Genomic DNA, 24570 nt, shown 5'->3' on the forward strand with positions numbered 1-24570 from the left:
TTACAATTCCACAATTTTAGGTTTTTACTTCTAGCTGTTCTAAGGTACTGGAGACTAAAAGAAATATCAATATAATGATTCAGCACTCATACTCATTTGTTAAACTCTACCTTCTCTGTATAATTCCACCATCACCTTTGATCTTTCCCCCACTCTTTAGGGTATTTGAGCCATTCCCATTCTAAATTTTTCATGTTGGAAGGACTCTGACAATATGGGATAGGGAGATGGAACTAGCTGATGTCCTGGAGAGGCTGGCCCCTCTGCATTTCTGGACTTATCGAATCAAGGGACCCATCTGGAGGTTATAGGTTTCTAGAAAGTTACCTAAGTACTTAGAAACTTTGTAGAATCTTATATAATGCCCTAAATGTTCTTTAGGATTGCCTGCCTCAACTTTTAAACTTCATTCCAAGGTTAGCATTTAAAATGGAAACAACCCTTTTTTTTAATCACAGTCTTGTCCCTTATAGAAAACAAAAGGTACTTAAATTATACTGTATAGTCTGAGAATGCAGGAAAGGAAAGGATTCTTAGAAACCCTGTGGTTTAGACCCTATTTTAAAGAGAATGAGAGATGCAAAGGACTTGCCAGGATCACACAGGTATCCTCATAGCAGAGTGGGGCCAGATCCCAGGTCTCCTGACTCTTTAGCCAGTCTTCTGTGCATCTCAACACATTGCTTTAACTGAATTTTGCTTTCTGATTTGTTTTACTGTTACTAGTTAACCAACTATTTCCTGCTTGATTTTGTTTCTCCCTCCTGTTCATATGCCTTGAGAACACTGAACAGACTGCAGTGCTGTCATCAGACCTCCTGCCTCCCCTAAGAAGTGATTAGGCACCCATTCAGGCATTTACAAAGGGGATTTAGGGGTAGCTAATTTAAACTTCTGAAGAATGGACAACTTCAATCGAGGTTGTGAACCAACCAAGGGAATAGAGTTAACTAATAAGAATACAATGAGAAAACTTAAATTGAAAATAGAGTAAGCTTATGAAACCCTCCCAACAATGAAGATGTTTGAATTTTCTAAAATACTATCATCCCATCAAAAAGTGGCTGTTTTTTTGTTTTTTTTTTTAATCTTCTTATTGAAGTAACTCAGGTCCAAATGCTCGCGACAGTGATTGAGTAAAAGAAGTCTGACTTGATGGTACATGTTGAGGGTTGAAATGGACAATGAAGTTTCCATATGTTGTTTTTATGCAGTAATTAGAAACTGTCACACACCGTTTCATTTGTTCATTTCCTTGGGCTTATTTGCATGTTGGGACTTCCTTCAGTGCAGAATGGAGAACATCAAACTGGCGCACAGTTGAAATCAGGAGCAGGGACTCATGGGCATCCTCCAAGGCAGGAAGGAAGCCAGAGGCAGGTACTGTCAAGGCACAGAGTGCAGAGTTAAGCGGCCGAGCTGTGCAACAGCCCTGGACCTGGTTCACCTGGTGCTACATCCTGCCTGGGTTGAAACACTGACCAAGTCTGCAAATTGGTCATTATGGAGCACTTTGGCTATGCTAAACTGTTCTCTCTAAAATCTCTTTCATTCCATTCTTTTCTAGTTTGCTAGCTGCTGGAATGCAACATACTAGGAATGGAATGGCTTGTAAAAAGAGGAATTTAATAAATTGCTAGTTTACCATTCTAAGGCTATGAAATTGTCCAAATTAAAACAGTCTATAGAAATGTCCAATCTAAGGCATCCAGGGAATGATACCTTGATTCAAGAAGGTCGATGAAGTTCAGGGTTTCTCTCTCAAGTGGAAAGGTACATGGCGAGCACGGCATCATCTGCTAGCTTCCTCTCCAGCTCCAAGAGATGTTTTCCTTCTTTATCTCCAAAATTTGCTGGACTCTCTGCTTCATGGCTCTGTGGTGTTCTGTTGTGGCTCTCTCATGGCTGTCATTCTTCTCTGCTCTCTCTGAATCTCCTGTTTCCACCAAAATGTTTCCTGTTTTATAGGATCCCAGTAAACTCATCAAGACCCACCTGGAATGGGTGGAGACACATCCCCACCTAATCCAGTTTAACAACCACTATTAATTGGGTCACATCTCCATGGAGATGATTTAATTAAAGTTCCAACATACAGTACTAAATAGGGATTAGAAAAAACGGCTGCCTTTACACAATGGGATTAGGATTAAAACATGGCTTTTCTAGGGGGTGTACACCCTTTCAAACCAGCACACATTCCAAGGATCTTTCTTTTTCTATTTGCATGAGTCGAATTTGAACTCAGATACCCTATTTCCCTACCACCTAGGCACAATGTGGTTCTGTGGAAGTCTTAGGAAATCTAAGTGCTGGGGCATAATGTGATTATTAGGAAATCTAATAATCATATTATGCCCCATATACAGGATTTTTCTATCTTTTTCTGGAAATCCCCAGCACTGTAAAAAAATAAAAATTTAAAAACAGAAGGCAAATCCAATCAGTTTCCACTTAAGAAGAATTGTGACAAGGAGATAAAAACTATCTTTTTTTAATGTCTTTTTAATGTCAATTGTTATTAAAATCTACTACTTTCTCTACTAAGCTGTTTACTAATGTGCTGAGAAAGTTGAAAGAAATTTCATTTGTCTAAGATGTATAATCTATCTGGATAGCCGTTCAACTGAATATTTAAATGACCTGGAACAATGACGAGAAATTAATTACCCAGGCATGATATGACTTATGATACAGTAAAAGAATTTCCAAAGACCACATTTTTGTCAGAAATAAGTTTTGTGAGAAGTGTAAAATGTCATCTTAATTAAATCTTTTAAATAACTTATTCTTTTAAAAATAGAAATAAGCAGAAAGAAAAACTAAAAAAGAAATTATAATTAATACCGCCTCCATAAAAGGCATTGTTACTCTTTTGATCTGTCCTTCGACTTTTTGAATATGATATTACAAAAATATATTTTGTATATATAATTTTCACCAAAAAAAAAGAATCATGAGCTTAGCATTATCTTTATCCACTTAAGCTATTTCACAAACACTTTTTTTTACTGACAAATGTTTGTACTATATCATTTTTATGTTTATATAATGTTCTAGCATAAAAGCATTCACTAATTTATTTAGTCAATCTCCTATTTTTTGGACATGTGCATTGTTTTGAAATTTTTCCTGTTATGACAGTGTGATCATGGGTGAATATCCATCTTTGGCATGTCTTTTTGTCCCTGGGATATATTTTCAGAAGTGAAAGTGCTTAGTTAAAGGCGTTGCCCATTTTCAAGGCTTTTGCTACATATTGCCAATTGCCTTCCAGAAAAGTCGTATTAATTTACAGTCCCACCAGCAGTGCGTGAGGCAGTTGTCCTCCTGTGGCCCTGCCAACACTCAGCATTGTGGGTCTTCTTAATCTTTGCTAATCTGAGGAGTGAAAAATGGTGTCTTTTTGTTGTTCTAATTAATTCATTCTTGAAACCCATGTTTTGAAGATAGAACAGCACCCATTTGCACTTTAGCACGACTGTCTGTGTTAGTATTTTCAGCTAGAATTCATTCTTGCTTGCATTTTATAGTAGACATGCTTTTAGAGCAGGTGAAATTAATCTGTTTATACCATAAGGCTGCTTGATCTCCTAGGAAAATACAGAACTCTGTCATTAAATGGTAGAAGTTGGCTTGTTCCTTGTATCTGAGAAAATGCAAACGACAGATGAAATTTTAAAACCACACCTCAGTTGGAGTTGAAGGAGACTTGAAGGAAATGACAGGAAGAAAACAATGTCCTTGGTCAACTCAGTGGACAGCACTGGCTATGGCACAACTGCTGGAGGTGACTGTGTTGGTATCTGAAACATGTTGATGTGTGAAGTGAAAAAATGAATCCTATTCCTCAGGAGAGCCCTGCATATGTCAAGTATATTGTCTCATTAAGCCCATCCATTTATCAACCCACTGAATGCCAATTAAATTGCACAGGATGGTGCAGGTATATGGTGGGTTGTTGGTGCCAAACTTTATTACAGCTGAGCTTTTCTGGCACAGTATGTTCCACCCAGCAAAATGGCAGGCATATCAAAGCCAAATTAAATGTTCTTGAAATAATGCCTTTAAAGTGTAGGCAATGTCACAGCCTGGCAGAAAAGAATGTGAAATGTAACATCAGTTCTTGGTGTACTTTTAATTCCAATGAAGATGTCAAGGCTCAGATCCAGCCAGTGCCAAATGTCTTCACAGCGTGCAAATTAGATCAGTGTAATTTCATCAAGAGGATGATCGGACTCTGCTGTAGTTATGGCTGCATTTGCTGCTTCTGCCCAGGGCTGGGCTGTGGATGGTGGGGCCCAGCTGAGCTCCTGCTGGCATCCTCAGAGAGAGAGAATCTGATTTAATGTATTGCTCTCTTAATGCCACGGTCGAAAGTCAGTTCCACCTCTCAAAGATATTGCTAAATGAGCATCTAACTTAGATGACAATACATTTGTTTGGAATTTTTAAAATTTGGCTAGTGAAAATTAAACCCCAAGTAAGTAAATGAAATATTAGGTCAGTTGCCAAGGGGGATATTACAAGCAAAAAGAGCTTTATATATATAACTAAATGTGAACTTTGCATGAAAACATATAGATAGATGTTGCTATGAAACACTTACTCAACTTCCAGTTATGTGTGGAAATACGTATTGTCTAATAAACCGATATAATGATAAACATTGAGACAATAAAGAGAAATAAACTGTGAATACAAAATAAAGAACCCTGAAAATCTCTAAGTAAATAATAAAAGCCCAAAAAAATGTTGTGGTTAATTTTCAGCATTACAAATAGAAAGTAAAAAAATTAAATCTAATGGCAAAAAGAAAAGTAGGAGGAAAAGGAGCAGGATAAGTATCTTGGGAAGGAAATGATATGTGATCTAATTTATGGGCTAACATTTGGAATAAATTGAATAAACCAATTTTATATGAGAGGTCACTTACTATGAAATCATTGCCCATTTTGAAATTATTTCTTCATGCAGCACTGATAAAAACACTCCTTAAATGTTCTTTTAGTTTAGAAATCGAGTTTTCTTTTCCTACTCACAAATAATTTTCTACCTCAGCGATAGTCTCAAGATTGCTCTTCGAATTTGCTGCTGAATTCCCAGTGAAGACAAAGCAGAATTCTCAAGACTTGGTTGAATTCCCAAAACCAGCTATAGAATTCTCAAAGCGCTTTATTTCTGAAGAAGTTGTGACTTAATCCACCCTTTTCAGCCCACGTATATTCTGCTAATGCTATAAGAAAGGGCTTTATTTTGACTCTTATTTGCATAACATTTTCAAATGTTAATTACATTATCATTATAAAACATATTAAAATCCTAACATATATAGAAGAAAATAAAAATTGTATATAATCCACCGTCCAGTCAAAACAACTCCTGATATTTTGACATATATTTTTCTAAGATTGAGGGGAAATATACCTGATTTTTTTTTTCAAATTAGGATCCTATTGTTTATATAATTTTGTCTCCAGTCCTTGATATAACATGAGAATTTTCTGAGTCCTTAAAGAGCTTTAAGAATTATTTCAGTGCTAGAGAATACTTTATTGTGTATAATATTTCCATTGATTAGATATCTGAGTCAATATTTAGCTAGTTACCTTCACAATGAACATCCTTACAAATAAATCTGTGTCCATATCTGATGAATTTCTTTGGACAGATCCCTAAGAATTGGAATTGCTAAATCAAATGTATAAATTTTCCAGATTCTCATTAACATGAGGCTACTTTCCGAAACACAATACAAAATCCGATTCATAAGATGCTTCATCTTTATATTCTAACAGCCATATTGTGACATCTACATTTCAAACCTTAAATTTCATAGAAGTAGGACGAAGAGTAGTTCAAAACCCTTGAATGAAAGGATGTGGAATCTGACGGGAAGACTTCTGCTGCTGTTCTACTGTAATTCGCCACAAGAATGCACACTATCAGTTGCTGGAAAATAATTCAATAAATTGATACAGTTAGCTTAGAACATGCTTAAAGTCTATGAAAAATTGTTACCTCAAGCCTTTGAAGTAATTTTGACATTCTCCCAGGATATTTAATTCATATAGACAAACCAGTACTTTACTAAAAGCTAGTGTTACTTTGAATTACTATTCGTTCCTATATTTATCTTCAGGATCATTTCACCTTTCTGCTGTAGAACATTCTTTTATTTTCGATTTTAGCAAAAGGCACAGGACACAGACTATCTCTGGGGCTTGCCAGGACCCAGGTGCCAAGCCTTGGAACATTCTAGTTGCAACATCTGGCCTTTTGGTGAGCTCCACAGGCAGTTGTTGTCTGCTCAGCTTGGAACTGCCTTTGGGGATGTTAAATGGTCAAACGATCTACTGATAATTTGGGCTGCTGCTCTCTGAGGAAACATTTGTTTTTCTTTTTGCTTTGAATATGTAGCAGATAAAATTAGAGCTATTAATTATGTGGAAAAGTAATGTTTTCCATGCAAAATAATGTGTTTTAAAGTCTAAGACTTTAATTGGTAAAGTTCATTCCAGCCTATCTCCAGCTGTTTGTTCGAAAATCGGGAGACACACTATTTCAGTTCTGGATACATTTTGTACAACTGCACCAAATTCATGAATGGTGGGCAGGTTTATCTTCAGGAGGGGCTTAAATTACTGGTTATAAGTGAAAAAAAAATGTGTTAATATCGCTGACACACTTTCTCAAAAATAACTTTCCAGGTTCATTGTGTTAAGAACATTTCCTAAGTGTCTGTACTGCTGTAATCCAACATAATATTAGGTTTCCTAAGTAATTTGATTGCTAAAGATCTGTTTTAATGTCTTTTTCAATCAAGAGATTAAAATTCTTGTTCAAATTCTACCAGTGATTTATTTAAGATTATTATTGAGTTAACTTAAAAAGTAATCCCAAATGTTTCCCATATGTAGTTTGCAAGATTAATCAACCACAAAAAAATGCAATGAAATCAATGTATTGGCCTCCAATAAGATTTTCTATTTTTCAAGGGAAAGGGAAAAAATGCACTTGTATTTTGCCTAGGATGTGGGAAATAGAATCTAATGCCATGTCAAAGAAGATGGACATCTTTGGGTAAATATTTCCCCTGTCATTTTTAGAAATTGTTGAATTTTGGCTTCTTGATAAAACTCTGCCCGTCATGACATTACTGTGTAATTCATTTTCATTAATAATGAAGTATTTGATTTTTTATACTTCTTTAAAAGTTTATTTTATTATAAAAGTTTAAAAGCAGAAATGTGTTTCCATTTATTGAGTGTTTAACTCTTCTTAATATTTGCTTATAAAGAAAATATTTTTATATAATATTTGAGCTAAAGTATTGAATAGGTAGTTAATATTTTCTACAATGGTATAAAATTATGTACACCTTAAAAAATTATTTCCTTGGGGCGGGCCACGGTGGCTCAGCAGGCAGAGTTCTCACCTGCCATGCCGGAGACCTGGTTTCCATTCCTGGGGCCTGCCCATGCAAAAAAAAAAAAAATATATATATATATATATATATATATTTCCTTGATTAAATGAGAGGAACTTCCTTTTACATATCATTTGAATATTTACCCACCTCTCAAAAGAAGGAGGAAAAATCTCTGTTGCCAACATTATTTAGTACAACTTAGTTACCCTAGGCTATATAAATTATTGAGAATCAGTGGATAACTGGCTCCCAAGTAAACCCAGTTCAAGGGGAATTATTGATTGTATAGTGAAATTGCAGCAAATGGTCAAAGACATTCAAGTTTTGTTATTTCTACTTTATTATAAAGTATATATAAAATTTTTTAACTTGGGATAAATTAGCCAAAATGACATGGGCTAATATACCCTGTTTTGTAAAATAATCTACTGGAACAAAACTATACAAATTGCTGCAGAAATCAGACAGCTAAAAAAAAAGAGATTTTCTGATTTGTACTTAGTACCAGACTCAGATTCATCATAATATAGAAACAACTGAACCCCCTTGTCCTTATAGATAGGGTCAAAACCTCCAACCAAGGTACTCTCCTCTTAGTCAGAGGACTGAAGATACAGTGGTATTGCTGGACACATCTACCTCTCTTCACTGACCTCACTGGACAGAGTGATATCATGGCAAGTTTAACTTTTCTATAATTGTCCTTCCTGACTTTTGATTCTAATGACCCTTCTGTTCTCTGTGCAGTCTGAATAAAATGGGAAAAACTTTTTATCTTTCGCTACAGGAAAAATAAAACAAATGAAAAAAATTCTTCACAGGAAATCATCAGCCTAAATGTGGATAGAACGAGAATGTTTATTAGCTCTGTCCCTTCACAGATGACCCTCAGGCCGTGCCCAGCTCCCATTTGAGAGTGAGGGGCACTGGCATAAAAGCTTCCACAGCCTTAGACTGATATAAAAGGCTGCCACTTAGGTTTAGATAGGAGGTGTGGGCAGAGAGGCAGGCACATGGGCAGGAGGCTTACCTATCTAAATGGGCTATACACCAAGAAAAAGAGAACCATAGAGTTGTAGGCTTAAGATGGGACCATGATATTCAGGCCTTGAAATTCTAGGATTAAGAAGCAATTGTAGATCTGTTTGTGCAGAGACGTGACATTCTACAACTACAAGCTGCCTGGAAGATCCCAGGTCTAACTTCCTCTTATTTTTTTCTCCCTGTACCCTTCTTTCTCCCTCATCTCTTTTTGTTCTAGTCTTAAAAGTCTCTTTTTAGCTGACATCAGCAAAAATGGTGGAGTAAGAACCTCTGAAAATTCTCTCCTCCATAAAAGCAACAAAATCACTGGCAAAAAAATGGTCAGAATCAACTTTTCCCAAAAAATCTGAAAATCAACCAAAAGTACACAGGAATCAGGGGGTGTTTATTCAAGAAAACTAGCTGAATCTTGGTAAGAACAGCAAGCTTTGTGGGATTTGAACTTGTCCTAACCCCATCCCCACTCTCCAGCTCCACAGTAGCATTAAAAACCGATAGCCGATAATCACGGGGAAAACCATAGCCTAGCAACCACTTGAGGCTGCAGAACAGGGTGGCAGCACCTTCAAAGTCCGTTCCCAGAGAGTTTTCATTATTTGACCTGTCTGCTGGTTCTCTGGTAGACCCCCTTTGGAAGGCTATCTTTATTTGACCTGACTGAGAAACTGGCCTGTATGAAAAGGCTTTTCTCAGAAGGGGAGGAGCAGACATTTTTTGAAGTAAATTAGAGGTGATTGTTTAAAACTGTGGATGGCTGAAGCAGTTGGGGCAAACACAGGCTAATCAAACTACTTAAAAAGAAAAATTGGGAAATGACACATCCAGAGGGGCTTTGATAAGCTCCAATGTATCCTTAGTAAGCTAGAAAGCTATGCACATGTCCAGGGCTGTGTGAATTCTCAGGAAAAATCTGAGAAGGACCTAAGTTGTCACCTCTGGCTGACATTAGGGCTCTGTACTAGCAAGAAGTGAAAGCTAAGGCAGAGTTATAAACTTCATGGCTGAAGTTAAGAGGGGGTCCCAGACATGCATACAAAGCCCCCTCGATAAGACTAGTAGACTTACTCGTTCTAGGTATTGAAGAAAATCTGTGTAATCTTAGCTGATCATTAAGCTAACCCAGAGGCTATTTCAGTGGCCACACATGAAAAAGACTTCACAGTGTAAGGTCAGAAAAGTCACAAATGGTAACATCAACAAATGCTGGTGGCAGAAGAGATTCTGCTTTCCAGAGTTCTACATTATTTCAGATGTCGGGTTTCAAACAAAAAAATTACAACACATGCACAGAAATAAGAAAGCATGGACTGTACATAGGATAAAGCAATCAATAGAAAATATCCCTTAGAAAATCCAAATATTGGACCAGCTAAATAAAGACTTTAAATCAACTATTTACATTATGTTCAAAGAACTAAAGTAAATCATATTGAGAGAACTAAAGGAAGTATTGGCAAAGTTCCCTGAAGGACTGGAGAAAAAATATGGAACTATTAAGCTTTCCCACCAGGGAAACCCCATGATACTGTCTCAGACATTAGGGACTCCCAAATCAATAGGCCAAGCCCTTTATCTTGAGGCTTGCTCTTATGAAACTTATTTCTGTAGCAGAGAATAAGCCTACCTATAGTTGTGCCTAAGAGTTACTTCTAGAAAACTTCTTTTGTCGCTCAGATGTGTTTTCTCTCTCTCTAAGCTCCACTCTGCAAGGAAAATCATTACCCTCTGCTCTTTGTGGGACATGACATCCAGGGGTGAAAGTTTCCCTGGCAAAATGGGACATGACTTCCAGGGATGAGCCTGGCCTTCGCACCATGGGATCAACAACACCTTCCTGACCAAGGTGGGGAAAAGAAGTGTAACAAAATAAGGTATCAGTGGCTAAGAGAGTTCAAACAGAGTTGAGAGGCTTGTCTGGAGGCTACTCTTATGCAAGCTTCAACAAGATATTGCTAATTGTCATGGTCTGCCAAACCTCAACCAACACCATTCCTATTAACCCTAAAGAACACCTAGGGCTCTATCTGAGATTCTACAAAAGTATCACACACTAAGATTACTTTCCAGAAACCTTCAACTTCCAGAAGGTTCCTAGACTAGATAAGACCTGAAACCCAGAGCAGCCAGCCTCTCCAAGAATATCAACTAGTTCCATTCCCCTATGCCATATTATCGATATTCCTTCCCAACATGAAAAGTTCAAATTGGCATAGCCCAAATACCCCCAAAAATTGGGGGAAGAATTAAAGGAGAAGGAGAACTTATAGCAGAGAAGATAGGATTTAACAAATGAGTATGACTATTGAATCATTATATTGCTATTTCTTTTAGTCTCAGTGTCTTGGAGTAGCTAGAAGGAAAACCCTGAAATTGTGGAGCTGTAACACATACCAACTCTACTTTTTACAATGCACTTAGAAATTTATTGCTTTTTTGTTTATATTTCACAATTTAAAATGTTAAAAAAAAGAACTAAAAGAAAGAATGAAAACTGTATCTAATTTTGAAAGTTAGTTTTACTGGATATGGAACTATTGGTTGAGAGTCTTTTTATTTTTTATTTCAGCACTTGGAATGTTATCTTACTGCCTTCTGGCCTCCATGATTTCTGATGAGCTTTTACTATTATCAATGATTACTTATACAAGATGTGTCACATCTCTTTTGATGATTTTAAGAATCCGTTTTTGTCTTTGTCTTTCAACAGTTTGATTCTGATATGTTTAGGTGTGGGTATCGTTTAGTTTATCCTACTTGACATTTGTTGAGTTTCTTGGATATGTAGATTACTTTTTTCTTCAGGAGGGAAAATTCCAGCCGTTGTTTCTCCAAATATTCTTTCTGTCCCTTTCTCTCTCTCCTTTACTTCTGGAACTCCCATTAATTGTACATTGGTGTGTTTGATGGTATACTGCAGGTCTCAGAGCTTAGGTTCATTTTCTTCGTTCTTTTTGTATAACCCAATTGACTTAAATAAACTGTCGAGTCTTTCTTCTGTCTGATCAAATCTGTTGAGTGAATTTTTCATCTCACCTATTGTGCTCTTCATCTCCAGAATTTCTATTTGATTATTTTTTATAATTTCTATTTCTATCTTTTTATCAATATTAAGTATTTGAGGGGAAGAAGTAGAGCTATAACAAGTAAAGAGATTGAATTAGTAATCAAATAACTTCCCATAAATAAAACACAAGATCACAAATTTCAGGAAATATCCCAAACCATTAAAGAAGAATAAACACTAATCCTTCACAAACTATTCCCAAAAAAAGAGGAGGAAATACATCCAACTCACTTTACAAGGCCAGTATTGTCTTGATACCAAAACCAGGAAAAAAAAGACAACTACAGATCAATATACAGTACACAGGCACGCATTCTATTTCTATATGGCAACAATACACAGTTCAAAAATAAAATTCAAAGAGCAATTCTATTTAAAAGAGCATAAAATACTCAGAAATAAATTTTAAAAAATAGGTGCAAGACAGATGCTGTAAACAACAAAGCATCATTGACAAAAATTTAAAAAGACTTAAAGAAACCAAAAGATACCCCTTGTTCATGGTTTGGAAAACTGAAGATGACTTACTTCCTAAATTGATCTACATGTCCAATGCAATCTATATTGAAATTCTAGCTACCTTTGTTTCTCAGAAATGAACAAGCTAGTACTACAATTTATATGAAAATGCAGGGATCCAATTAGGCAAAATAATCATGAGAATAAGAACAAAGTTAGAGGACATATATGTCCTGATTTCAAAACTTATTACAAAACTACATTAATCAAAATTGCATGTGACTGGCACATACATTTATGGTCAATTGATTTTTCTTTTTTTTAATGGTCAATTGATTTTAACAAAGATATCAAGGCAATTTACCAGGGAAACAAATTCTCCTGTAGTGAAGTTGTACCTCCTCTTTACTCCATATGCAAAAAATAGCTCAAAATGGATGATAGACCTATTATGAGCTACGGCTAAGTCTCTTAGAAGGAAACAAGTATATGTTCCTTGAGTTTGGAGTAGGCAATATTTTCTTAGAATGACACCAAAAGCATAAGCAACCAAGAATAAATTGATAAATTGAACTTCATCAATACTGAAAACTTTTGTACTTCAAATGACACTATCAAGAAAATTAAAAGACCATACACAGAAGAAGTAAATATTTACAATTCATCTACTGATAAGAATATACAGAGAACTCTTACAACTCAACAATTAAAAAATAATAATGCAACTGAGAAAGGGGAAAGGATTTGAATAGAAATTTCTTCAAAGATGATATACAAATGGTCACCAACCACTTGAAAGACGCTCCTCATTAGCCTTCAGAGATTTTCAAATCAACACTATGTGATACCATGTCATACCCACCAGCATGGCTATAATAAAAAATATGAAAAATAATGTGTTGACAAGAATGTGGAGAAATTAGAACCTCCATACATTGTTGCTGAGAATGTAAAATGGTTCAACTACTTTGGAAAACAGGTTGAAAGTCAGGTTAAACATATTTGACCTAACTTTCACTTCTAGGTGTGTATCCAAGAGAACTAAAAACATACGTCCACACAAAAACTTGTACACAAATGTTCATGGCAGCTTTATTCATAATAGCCAAAAAATGGAAATAACCCCAATGTCCTTTAGGGATGATGAGTGGGTAAGCAAAAGGTGATATCAAGATCATGGAATACTATCCCACCATAAAAATAAATGAAGTGCTGATACATGCTACAAATATGGAAGAACCTTGAAAATGTTAAGTGAAATAAGCCAGATACAAAATGTCACATATTGTATGATTCCATATATATCAATGTCCAGAATAGGCAAATCTATAAATACATATAATCTATATATACATATACATATAATCTATATGCATAGGTACATGAAATTAATATATAGACATATATGTATTGATATTTATATATACATATATTATAGACACGTATATATAGCTGTGTATATGTATAGGAATGCACATAATCTATATGTATGGATATATAGAGAGATATGTATAGATAACTAGAGAAATGTATAGATACTTGAAATCTGTTAGTGGTTGTGAGGACCTGGGGCCAGGTAGACATGGAGAATGACTGGTAATTTGTTCAGGGTTTCTTTCAGGGCTGTGCCAATAAACTGGAATTAGTGTTGATGACTGTAAAACCTCACGAATATGCTAAGAACCACTGAATTGGACCCTTTAAAACGGTGAATTTTGTCTCAATAAACAAATTCTCTAATCCTCTCCACTATCAATCCCCCCACCCCATGCCATGGTCACAGTGATGATTAGCGGTAAGAAATGGTGTTCACATCAGTTGGGAAAGAACATCTCTCGCTTCCCTGGCACCATATCAAGCCTTTAGGTAGCCCATGTAAAAATCAAATCCTATCATGTAATGTCCTGAATCCTTTCCCAGTTCCCAAATATATCAAGATTTTATTCATAAAACACAACAAAAACTATCAGGTTATTAAACACAAAAGGCAAGAATATATGCTGTGTATTAAAAGAACTTATCAGAATCTTCCTGAAAACTGGGCTTATGATGTCACTCCTGCTTTGAAAGCCCCCATAGGCTCCCTATCACTTCCAGGGAAGTATTCACTTTTCTTATTATGACCCGCAAAACCCCTACAAATCTAGCCTAACTTCCTAGAATAATGCATGCACTCTTTAAACTCTAGTCACAAATCTCAGATCTTTCATGGATCTTTTATCTCAGGCTGTTAAGCAGGATTTCTTCATTTGATTTGCCTTAGAGTAATTTTTTAACTTTCTCTTCTTCAAGAAGCACAAATTGCTCAGTGGTACTGCACATAACTCAAATAATGAAATGTAGATCTGTTTCCTTTGATATAGTGACCTTTACAGACCTTGCCAGACATTAAATGTCACCATTCTAGATAGTAATTTGTGTTAAGAATAATTATCCAAATCTTAGGAAAAAGGCAAAAGGAGGACAGTTTTCTGTGTCACACTGGAGCATTTTCTATAGTAGATTACTTAGTTACCTAAGGGAATATACCTTTGTTTGCTTGACTATTACTGAGGAAGGCCTAGCCCCTTTGAAGTCCCATGTTAAAATGTAGATTTTTATGTGGTAGCGATGCAAATGAATTATTGATAGAAAAGTTAATGAAAACTGCTATGGTTCTATTGACTCTTGATTATCAAGCTGTTTTATATAATCCGGTAATCTTATTACAACTTTCTTTCTTCACTGCCTATAAATATTCAGGTTCTCATATAATCTTTGAACCTATTTTATCATCTTTTTTGGTTCCCTCATTAGTGAGTTCAGTAAATCTTTGGTATACTTATTCTTTATTTGTGTGAAAGTTCTATTACATTTTGCAGTTTTATATTAAATATTAAATTAAAGGGTCCAGTTTTCAGAAATTGTTCCAAGACTTGTCTCATAATTAATTTGTCTCAATTCCAAAAGGTTTTTTAAGAAAAAAAAAACAATCTACATTTGAAGAAAACAATGAGACTTTTATATTTGAACACAATCTACTTTCTCCTGGCCTAATGCATTAAGTATGCATGATGAGCAGGGAGCCTTCCAGGCGTGTGCCCCTTTCTGCATCTGTTTTTTCAGAATAATGTCAATGTGATGTCCGATTTTCACACACAGGCAGATCCTTGAAGAGATATTATTTATTAAGGGAAGAAATAAAGGACTCCAATTCAATTGATGTAATAGCAAATCTGATTAATGGAATCCATGTGACAATCTTGACTTATTCATTTGCCTTAATTGAATGCCTAATCACGACTCACAGATGCTAGATGTGAAGGGTCCTTTCTTTTTTTTTAAATGTGGGCATGTAATACATAAACTTTTAATCTATTTCTTCTTTCTTTGGAGATTTAAATTATTAGCCATTTTGGAGTCCACTTAAATTGTGCTGTAATCTGAAATTACTTTTTCTCATCAAATGTTAACCTCCCAAAATGCTTTTGAATAAAATTTACTCACTAATATAGAATAATGCTGAAATGATTGAATAGCCAAAGAGAAAATGCAGCTTATATTTTAGTACATCTGTGAAACTCATAGGGTTATTATACAGCCAGTAGACTTCACTTCAAGATATTCTAGTCCTTGGCTTATTACCTTTGCTGCAGTAACAATGCAGTTATACCTGATCTCACATTTAATTTTTTTAGTTCTTCTGTTTTTTATTTACCTGTGTTTTCAACTTTTTTGGTATCACATTTCTCTAAAACACCATTAATATCCTACCTCCTAAGTTTCTTTGAGTTCTAGGGCTTTATTTTTGTAATTTAAGCATAAAATCAGAATTAAATAAAATTCCATTCAAGTAGAAATTTAAAATTCTTCACGGAAAGTAGTTGCTATGTTTATTCCACAATGTAAATAATGCATCAAAATAATTCTATTTTATGCGAATTTGCATATTTTGATAACTTTTGCAGGAAAGTACTCTCTGAGTTTTCAATTCCAATAAAAAGCAAAAGATAAAAAAAGCAAAAGATTATATGTATATAAAATTTTTTCACTATGGTTAATTGTTACAGTTGGAGTTTCCTGTGTTTCCCTAATGAATTGCTTCCTTATTATAAAGAAATGGCGTTCTCAAAGGACAATCATTTATTACACCTGAGCCTTCCTGGTCCCAATTGTACCACATGCTGCTTAATAATTTGCAATGATTTAGGAAGATTGCCATAACCACTCAATTACTTAAATAGCTTTGGATGCAACCTATAGCATGAGGCACATCCTTAGTACACATTTAGAACTGTCTTGTTAATTAAATAGAATCCAGGCAATTTCTGTGTTCTGAACATCCAACAGACAGCAGCACAACCTCATGCGGAGGGATAAAAGCCGTCGCTCATTTCCTTTGGTCCAACCAAGCAGGTGCGCTGTATGCATACATTGAAAATGGAGAAATAGGAAGAAAGAAATAGACTAAGATTTAGGAAATTTGATTTTTAGTTCTTGCTCTGTCATTCTTCTATTTTATCCTTGGAAAAAAAGGCTTTCTCTTATCTTCAGTTTCCTCCTCTATACGGAATGTGAGCTGTAGCTAATAATTTTTTAGTTATTTTCCTAATCAATGACACATTTCTCTGTAACCTGTTTTAAAAGTAGAAACTATTTTTTAAAAATGTTATCAAGGCTCATATGAAAAATCTCAGTGGTTTATTTCCATACAGCATTCTAAAGAGCAAGTTGAAAAATCATTCCAATACTATCATACAGGATGACTAATTTAAAATTGTAATTGTAAAAAAAATTAATTACTTCTGGGTCAATGATAGAGAATTGCCAAGCAATGTACTTTAACTAACAGCAGCTCCTATTGCCAGATTCAGCCTTCCTGTGGGGAAAATAGACACGTGTCCATGTCCTTAGGTGATGAAATTTGAAGGACAAAGGGAGTGTGAGTGAGTTCTTAAGACAAATTTTACTGACGCAATTTTGCCTTACACCAACCCTATATCACTGTTTGGAATGAGCTCTTTCTGTATAAAATTTTAGACTGTTGAAAGTAAGTAGAGTGCATTAAACAAACAGCATAAATATAGTTTTTCCTAAATAAATTATCTCAGAAGATAATTAAATATCCACATTTAAAGTGAACATTTTAACTTTTAGCCTCATTTCTGTCTCACCTCAATAATATCTTTCTGTAAATGTGTTCACAGTGTATTATATTCATTATATTTTTTTGTCCTCCATAGGTCTGTTTAAATGAAGTTAATGAGTATTAGTTTGCTGAGATTATGAAATCCAGATGGATATTACTATATAATTCTCTTTGCATAACACCTGGTATAGTCCCACAAAAATTTGCTTTATGATACTTCCTTTTAGAAGGCAAATCATAGGTTTTGGAGTTGGCCTACTAAGTTTTAATCTCAATTTCTGACTGTTATTGGGCAAGCTAATTAGAGTGTCTGAAAAAACAGACAGTTTTTTCCCCCGTCTGTAAAAATAGGCATATAACAGTATCCTGGGCCTTTCTGATGTGAAATACTATAAAAACATTTATTTTTAGTGCTCTATCTATTCACATTCATTCAAATAAATTATTATTCCCATCTCCATAGACACTCCTTAAGAATAAACAAGGCACTTGCCAATTTGATCAAGATTAGGAAAGGGGATATGTAAGAAGAATGGAAGGACATGAGCAGAATTTTGCAATTTTTCCAGATATGACAAGGCATCTCATCTCTTTAAAAGCAAAAGCACTAAAAATATGTCACTGCATATGTGAGCCTTAAGTGAGAATGCCATAGTGTTTTGAGTTTTTTCTTTGTAATTTTCGAAATAGAAATATCTTATTTTACCATTTTGAAAGATATCTACCATTATATGTTTGGTGCATATTTTTCAAAACTTTTCTATAACTGGATAAAGAAAAGCAGTTTTCCCAAAGAATAGAATTTTATATGTAAAATATTTTGAAATGTGACTTTTCACCTAACACTATAAATTGAAGAACTTCTCATTTCAAATATAGATATAGTACATACTTCTAATGATGGATGAGTTTTTTTGTTGTATAGATGTATCACAATTTATTTAAGCAGTTCCAATTGTCTGACACCTTGTTTATAAGAGCAAAATGTTGGAAGTTGTAATGGGCTTCCCTGTATATAAGTACTTGTGCACGTTTTCTGATTGCATTCTTAGATAAATTAGTCAACAAATATGCCCAGTATTAAAACTTTTGATATATGGTGCTGTAAGTCAGTATGTTAGTTGCCTATTGATGTGTAAAATATCCCCCCAAACTTAGTGACATCAAATAACAATAATCCTCTAGTGTCTCCTGTGGTTTCTGTGAGTGAGAAGCTCAGACACAGCAGGGATGGCTTGCCTCTGCTCCACAATGTCTGGATCTCAGGTGGAAGATGTCTAAGACTTTGTCATTTACTCTTGTGGTTGATGGTAGCTATGAGCTGAGGGCCTAGCTTCCTCATAAGATGGGGCCTGGTTTCAAGAACAAGCATCCCAAAATACAGTGGGTACACTTGGTGAAACTGTATTGCATGGGCTAGCCTTGCAAGTCACACAGCGTCACTTCTGCTGCATTCTACTGGTTGCAGTAGTTACAAGGCTACCCAGGTTCAAGGGAAGGGCACATAGATCCACCTATTAATAAAGGAGTGTTTATGTCACCTTGTAAAGAATAACATGTGGCATGAATTATATATTAGTGCTGCCATCTTTGGGAAGCACAGTCTGCAATACCTAGTATTAGGGATTCTGATATGTATCACCAAAGAGACCTTGCGAAAGGACAATTTACTCTGTATTAATTGTATAGGATTGGAGTTATATTTTTGCCTATCTGATAACATGAAAATTGTATAACTCCAATATTATACAATTGATACAGAGTATCAACTGATACAATGTTAAAACTATTGTTTTAGTTTGTTTTATAATTAAATGTACCAAACATTGTTTCACAAGTTATTTGCCATTTATATCTTTTTCATGATTTTTGGCATAGTCTGTATGTTTCCATGATGTACTAATCTGTTTAATAGTAATTTATAAAACATCTTTCTATATTATATTAAGAAAATAACCTAATGCCAGTTTTGGTGAAAATGTTTTTCCCAGTGTGACATTTTCTTACTGTTTTATTATGCTGTTCTTTCTTTATAAACTTTTAAATACAGTTTCTAGCTTATATGCCATACTTAGAAATACCTTCCTTACTCTGGGATTACAAACAAATATTTACCTCTATTCTAATTTATTTCTTTACAACTTACATCAAAATAAATTCTGTATGGATTACAGACAGGATCTACCATTATTCTGGGTTTTTAGCCATTGAACCTTATTTCTTGAAATAGATAGTCAAAATAGCCACAAGTTTCACGATTAGTAATATGCAAAGAAAATAGAGAAAGAATCCTGTGCTGATTATACTTTGTTGAATAATCTATACTTACTCTGTAGATTGGAAATGCTACATTTACACATTAATTTCCCCTTTTCCTTGGTTTCTCTCTGGACTTATCATCAATTTCTATTGCAATTCAATATTACATCATTTTAACTATTATAGTTTAAAAATGCATTTTAATATGTGGAAAATTCCATTTTTATGAACATGCTTTGTAATTTGTGAAGAGCTCCTCTGCACTCATTCCCTAATGATAATTCTCTGTGATGCTCTTGTTCATGCTCAGGGCTTTAAGTACCTTCCAAAGTGACAGCTCCTCTTCATTTCCAGTTCAGACCTCTCTTTTGAACCACAAATGCAATTATCCACTGGAATTTGAATAGCCCTCTTTGTTTCAGTAGGTCAGAACTGAACTTTTGAATTTTTTTCTCTCTAAATCTGCTCCTTCTCCAGTTTTTCTCACCCCACTCAACATTATACTAGCTACTATAATATAAGGCAGATTAAACATCATGGTAGCCAATCTTTTTACTATCATTATTATTATTGCATGGGCAGGCACTGGGAATCAAACCCAGGTTTCGGGCATAGCAGGCAGGTAGCCAATCTTTTTATCAATGTATCTGAACTCTTCTACCTTATCAACCAAAGGGAAATGTAAATTATTTTGTGCAAATAAGGTGCAAATGCATGCAGGCTTTAGCATGTGAAGAGGGGATGCTAAAAAGATGAGTCAAGGAGCCTTGGTCCTGAGGAGCATTTCAAGAGTTTATTTTTGTATCTTGTATCAGGAAGATCATGTCTTCAGCCTCTTTCTCAAGGCTAGTCTATTTTTCTGCTAGTTTCTGGCTGGCTTAACAGTGTTAATAAATTTTCCCATGAACTAGGAGTATACTATCATACTTCTGCATAAACCATAAAAAGTATTTTTTCTTGAAAACATTTGAAGTGTTTTCCCCATTTGTTTAAAACAATTTAAGTAAATATATAATTGTGGTTTGGAAAAATGAAGGATAAAATAGTCCTGAGAAAAACAAAGCAAGTAGGGATGAATTATAGACCTCAATAAAGAGCAAACATTAACAATAATACATTAAAACAAGTTTTAGTTTTCACTTTTGTTAGATTAATGGTTTTAAAACATAGTAACTCTAAAAGAAAAATTGTAAAATCAGTGGAACAATATGAGTTGATTTTGAGAAAGACTCTAAAAGGCCACATATGGAACAAATACTCTCATTGCATAAACTATTATTCTGTGATAGATAATAAATTATCTTGCATTTGGTGACCATCCTTCTGTTATTTTGCAGAAATTGTCACAAATGGCAATACATTTTACAAATAATAATATCCGGAGAAAACGGGAAGGACCTCTGTGCTGATTGCTCTCCATTTGTCCTTCGAGAACCATCCTCTACTTGCCATGGTGCTCTGCGGTCCAACAGGCTGACTCCCATGGCCTGCATCACCTGGGTTCCCTGGGCCCCTTACTTGTGGTTAAATTCATCCAGTGGAAGGGACAGATAGATATCAGGGTACAAGAGGGGAAATAAAAAAGAGGGATTGAGAGAGAGAATGATATCAGGATTTTTATCTCTAATCCCTCCACCCCAAAGTTTTGGTAATGAGTACTTTCCTCTACCCAAATTTATAGCTCTCTTAGTTGTCATTTCTAACTACTCGGTTCTCATAAATCTCAGTACCAATTCCAAGCTTTGGCTCTTTCAGTCCTTCTGATCTTAAAGGCTGTCTATACTTCCTACCCCTGGGGCTCCTCACTATTCTTTGTTGGCTCCCTTAACCTTGCCATGCCTCTTTCAATATCGCTCTTGTTTTAGTTTCCTAGGCTGCTAAAAGAAAGTACCATGAAATGGGTTGGGTTAAACAATGGGAATTTTTATGCTCACAGTTTTGAGGCTTGGAAAATGTCAAAATCCATGCTTTCTTCCTGGAGACCAGCTGCCCACGATCTGTGGCTCCTCTATCCCATGGCAAGGCACATGGGGGCATCTGCTGGTCTCTCCCTTCTCTTTCAGGTTTTGTGGATTTCAGCTTCTTTCTTCCATGGCCTTCTCTCTCTCTCTCTCTGAATTTCATTCTCTTATGTAATGAAAGAGACTCCAATAATATGAGTCTTTTGAGAATTCTTTGTCAGTCACTCAGGGAAAACAGCAGAACTATATTTGCAGATGTCTAAAGGACTCCAGTAATAGGATATGACCCATCCTGATCGAGGTGGGCTACACCTTAACTGAAGTAGTCTCATCTAAAGGCCCTTCTTACAATGGGTTCATACCTACAGGAATGGATTAGATTTGAGAACATGATTTTCTGGGATACAGCTTCATATCACCATGTCTCTCTTCATTAATATCTCTCCAGTTTCTCTCTGAGAGAGTCTTCTCTTTTTGCCAGGACTTTGGTTGTTCAAAGGTTCAACTTTAACTTTTCAATTGTATTCATGAAAGGGAAAAGTACAACTTATAAGACCCCTACTGTGACCATTCTTAAAATGCTACTCATGATCACTTATTATTCTTATTTTATTATTTCAGACCAATTTAAACTTCCATAAGCCAAGCACCAAACAAATACTGGGATGATTAAAAAAAAAAAAAAAAGGACAAAGTACCTGTCCCTCAAGAAGCTTGGCTTATTCATCAGAAAATTCATAAACATTTGAAAATATCAAACAAAATAAGGTGTGATAGAATATATAAGAGAGACACATTAACAGACAGCAAGCATAATTTGAAAACACAGAAGAAAAATGATGATGTGGGCTAGCAGGAAAGACCTCATTGAGGATGAAAGAATTTAACTGGATCTCGGAAGATACAAATACTCCTCTATGACTCCACTACCAAATATTTCCTATCTCTCTAGTCTCACACAGTTATTTCCCCCCACCCCCTTTAGATCCATCTTTCAATACCCTTAAGTCATTTATGGGCCACCTGAAACAGTGTATACACATGATGACTACATTGATTTTCTTGACCGACCCACACTATTCCAGGTGCTTTGAGTAGCACAAAGGATTCCTTTGCTCCTCCTTTTGTTGCACATTTTGCCAATTCTGTGTCAGTTGCTCAGGAGAACAGCAGAACTGTATTTACAATGTTCCCTCTCTAATCAAAGTCTTAAAAATATATTGCCCACTTACCCATCTTGGAAATACTTCCAGAAGACATATTTCAGCTAACCTAGAGATTGTTCAAAATTAATATCTCAAGAATGAAAAGCTTCTGGTATAAATGCACTTCAAATCTTTTTATCCAGTTTTTACTGGATAAAAGTCTGGGTTTAGTCAGGGTGGGATTGAGTGTTATGAGGTGGTGTCATCGTATTTTCAGCCTTTTATCCTCTTCACAAAGTTTCAAACATCAATAATTAATATAGGTTTATTTTATTTTTGAATAGATAATGCATAAATATGGTTCCAAAATAAATTAAAAGGCATAGGTAAAAAGTCTGCCTCCCACATTGTTCACTAGTACCCACTCTCACCCACCATTTTCATGGGTAATCAATTTTGTTTTCATTTCTTGTCTATATTTCCTGAATGTGGCATGCAAGCATAAGTATATTTTTTATTCAAATTATTGTTTCTATCATTTTTAACAGAAATGGTTGTATTCTAAACACATTGCTCTATAATTTGCTTTGCTTATTTAAAAATTAACCTGAGAAAATATTTTTACAGTTCATAGATTTTTTTCATTCTTTTTCATCGTTACTCAGTATCCATTGTATGAATGCACCTTCAGTTATTAAGCCGGTCTGCAGCTGACGAACATTCAGATTGTCCCCATTCTTTTGATATTTCAGAGAACACTGAGAGAATCTCATATGTACCTCTATTTCCTACATATGCAGGTATAACCATAGGATAAATATCCAGATGTGAGATCACTGGGACAAATAAAATATACTGAGACAGATAAAATGCTCTAAAATATTAGCAGTGATTCTCTCTACAGGGTTTCACTATGGGTTACTTTTTTCTTCCTTTTACTTTTCTGTGGTTTTGTTATTGTATATGATCATAAATATATTTTTCAATTGAGTTTTGTATTAATCAACTATGTCTTATTTCATATAGGGTTATTTTCTGGATCTCTGGATTAAATTAAATCCATAGTAATTAAATCAATTACTATGTCGGTCACCAACTTTCATTAACATTACTTAGTTTTTCAGACCACATTTATTCAACCCCAAATTCCTTTCACATTCACCAAAAAAGTATGTTGACATCAATTTCATTCAAATAAATACCTCTGTAAACTTCCAATAATTTTTAGAAAAAACATAAAAGCATATTCCTAAACTTCTGCTTGCAATTATTTCAAATGAAAATTATATCTATAATATTATGTTTATATATAAATTACTTTATATGTATAAATGGAAACATTAATCCAAATTGATTTAATATAAAATATAGGGTCACTGTACTAATAGAAATGTCATAATTTATGACTTATATTTGTAGATCATCAAATAGCAAGCCTCAAAACAACTTTGACATACTGATTTTCTAAATGAAATGTTCAAGAAATTATTTTTTTAAATAGGATACCAAAACTTCACTGAAATATAATTTTTTAGTGACCCATACCCTTATTTAAGAGTATGTAATTCTTTTGCACAATAGCCACAAATGACTTTTTAGTTAATGAATAAGCAATGTAATTTCAAAACACCTAGTTGAATAAAGAGATATAATTTAATTACTGCAGTTATAAAGAGTCCATTCTTTCCTTTCAACCAAAGTAGAACTACGCTTAAATCAGGGATTTAATTTTTTTTTATTTCATTTCTATTCCCTCCCTTTCATTTACAATTTCTTTTTAGAAACAGTGCCTACTTAAAAAGAAAAATGTGTTAGATATGTAAAGCTTATATTTATAGAACTCAAATTAACAATGAATTTCCATAACCTAATATGGCAATGGTCATTAATAATGCAGCACCTAAACTTTTCAGCTTGTCTGACCACAATTGTTAAGTACAATTATAGCTAGAAGAATTCTCCAACCCAAATGTGCTTGTTAAAAGTTTATTTATCCCTCATACCACATGCCACACAGCTGAAGACTATTTCCAGAAAGTTTACTAGACACTCCTGTCTAGGAATTTTTTCTTTCTTTC

At 34.7% G+C, this 24570-nt stretch overlaps 2 long non-coding RNA genes across 2 annotated transcripts in view; one reads left to right on the plus strand and one right to left on the minus strand.

The window, feature by feature from the left end:
- LOC143676425 (uncharacterized) overlaps window positions 1–24570 on the minus strand; it is a 63906-nt gene that overhangs the window by 5570 nt on the left and 33766 nt on the right. Inside the window, exon 2 of the long non-coding RNA XR_013172074.1 lies at window positions 5826–5952. This is a non-coding gene — a long non-coding RNA (uncharacterized LOC143676425). The remainder of the gene's footprint in view (window positions 1–5825; window positions 5953–24570) is intronic.
- LOC143676424 (uncharacterized) overlaps window positions 16301–24570 on the plus strand; it is a 30222-nt gene continuing 21952 nt past the window's right edge. Inside the window, exon 1 of the long non-coding RNA XR_013172073.1 lies at window positions 16301–16394. This is a non-coding gene — a long non-coding RNA (uncharacterized LOC143676424). The remainder of the gene's footprint in view (window positions 16395–24570) is intronic.

Source organism: Tamandua tetradactyla, chromosome 3 (genome assembly GCF_023851605.1).
Source record: "Tamandua tetradactyla isolate mTamTet1 chromosome 3, mTamTet1.pri, whole genome shotgun sequence".
Classification (NCBI taxonomy): Eukaryota; Metazoa; Chordata; class Mammalia; order Pilosa; family Myrmecophagidae; genus Tamandua; species Tamandua tetradactyla.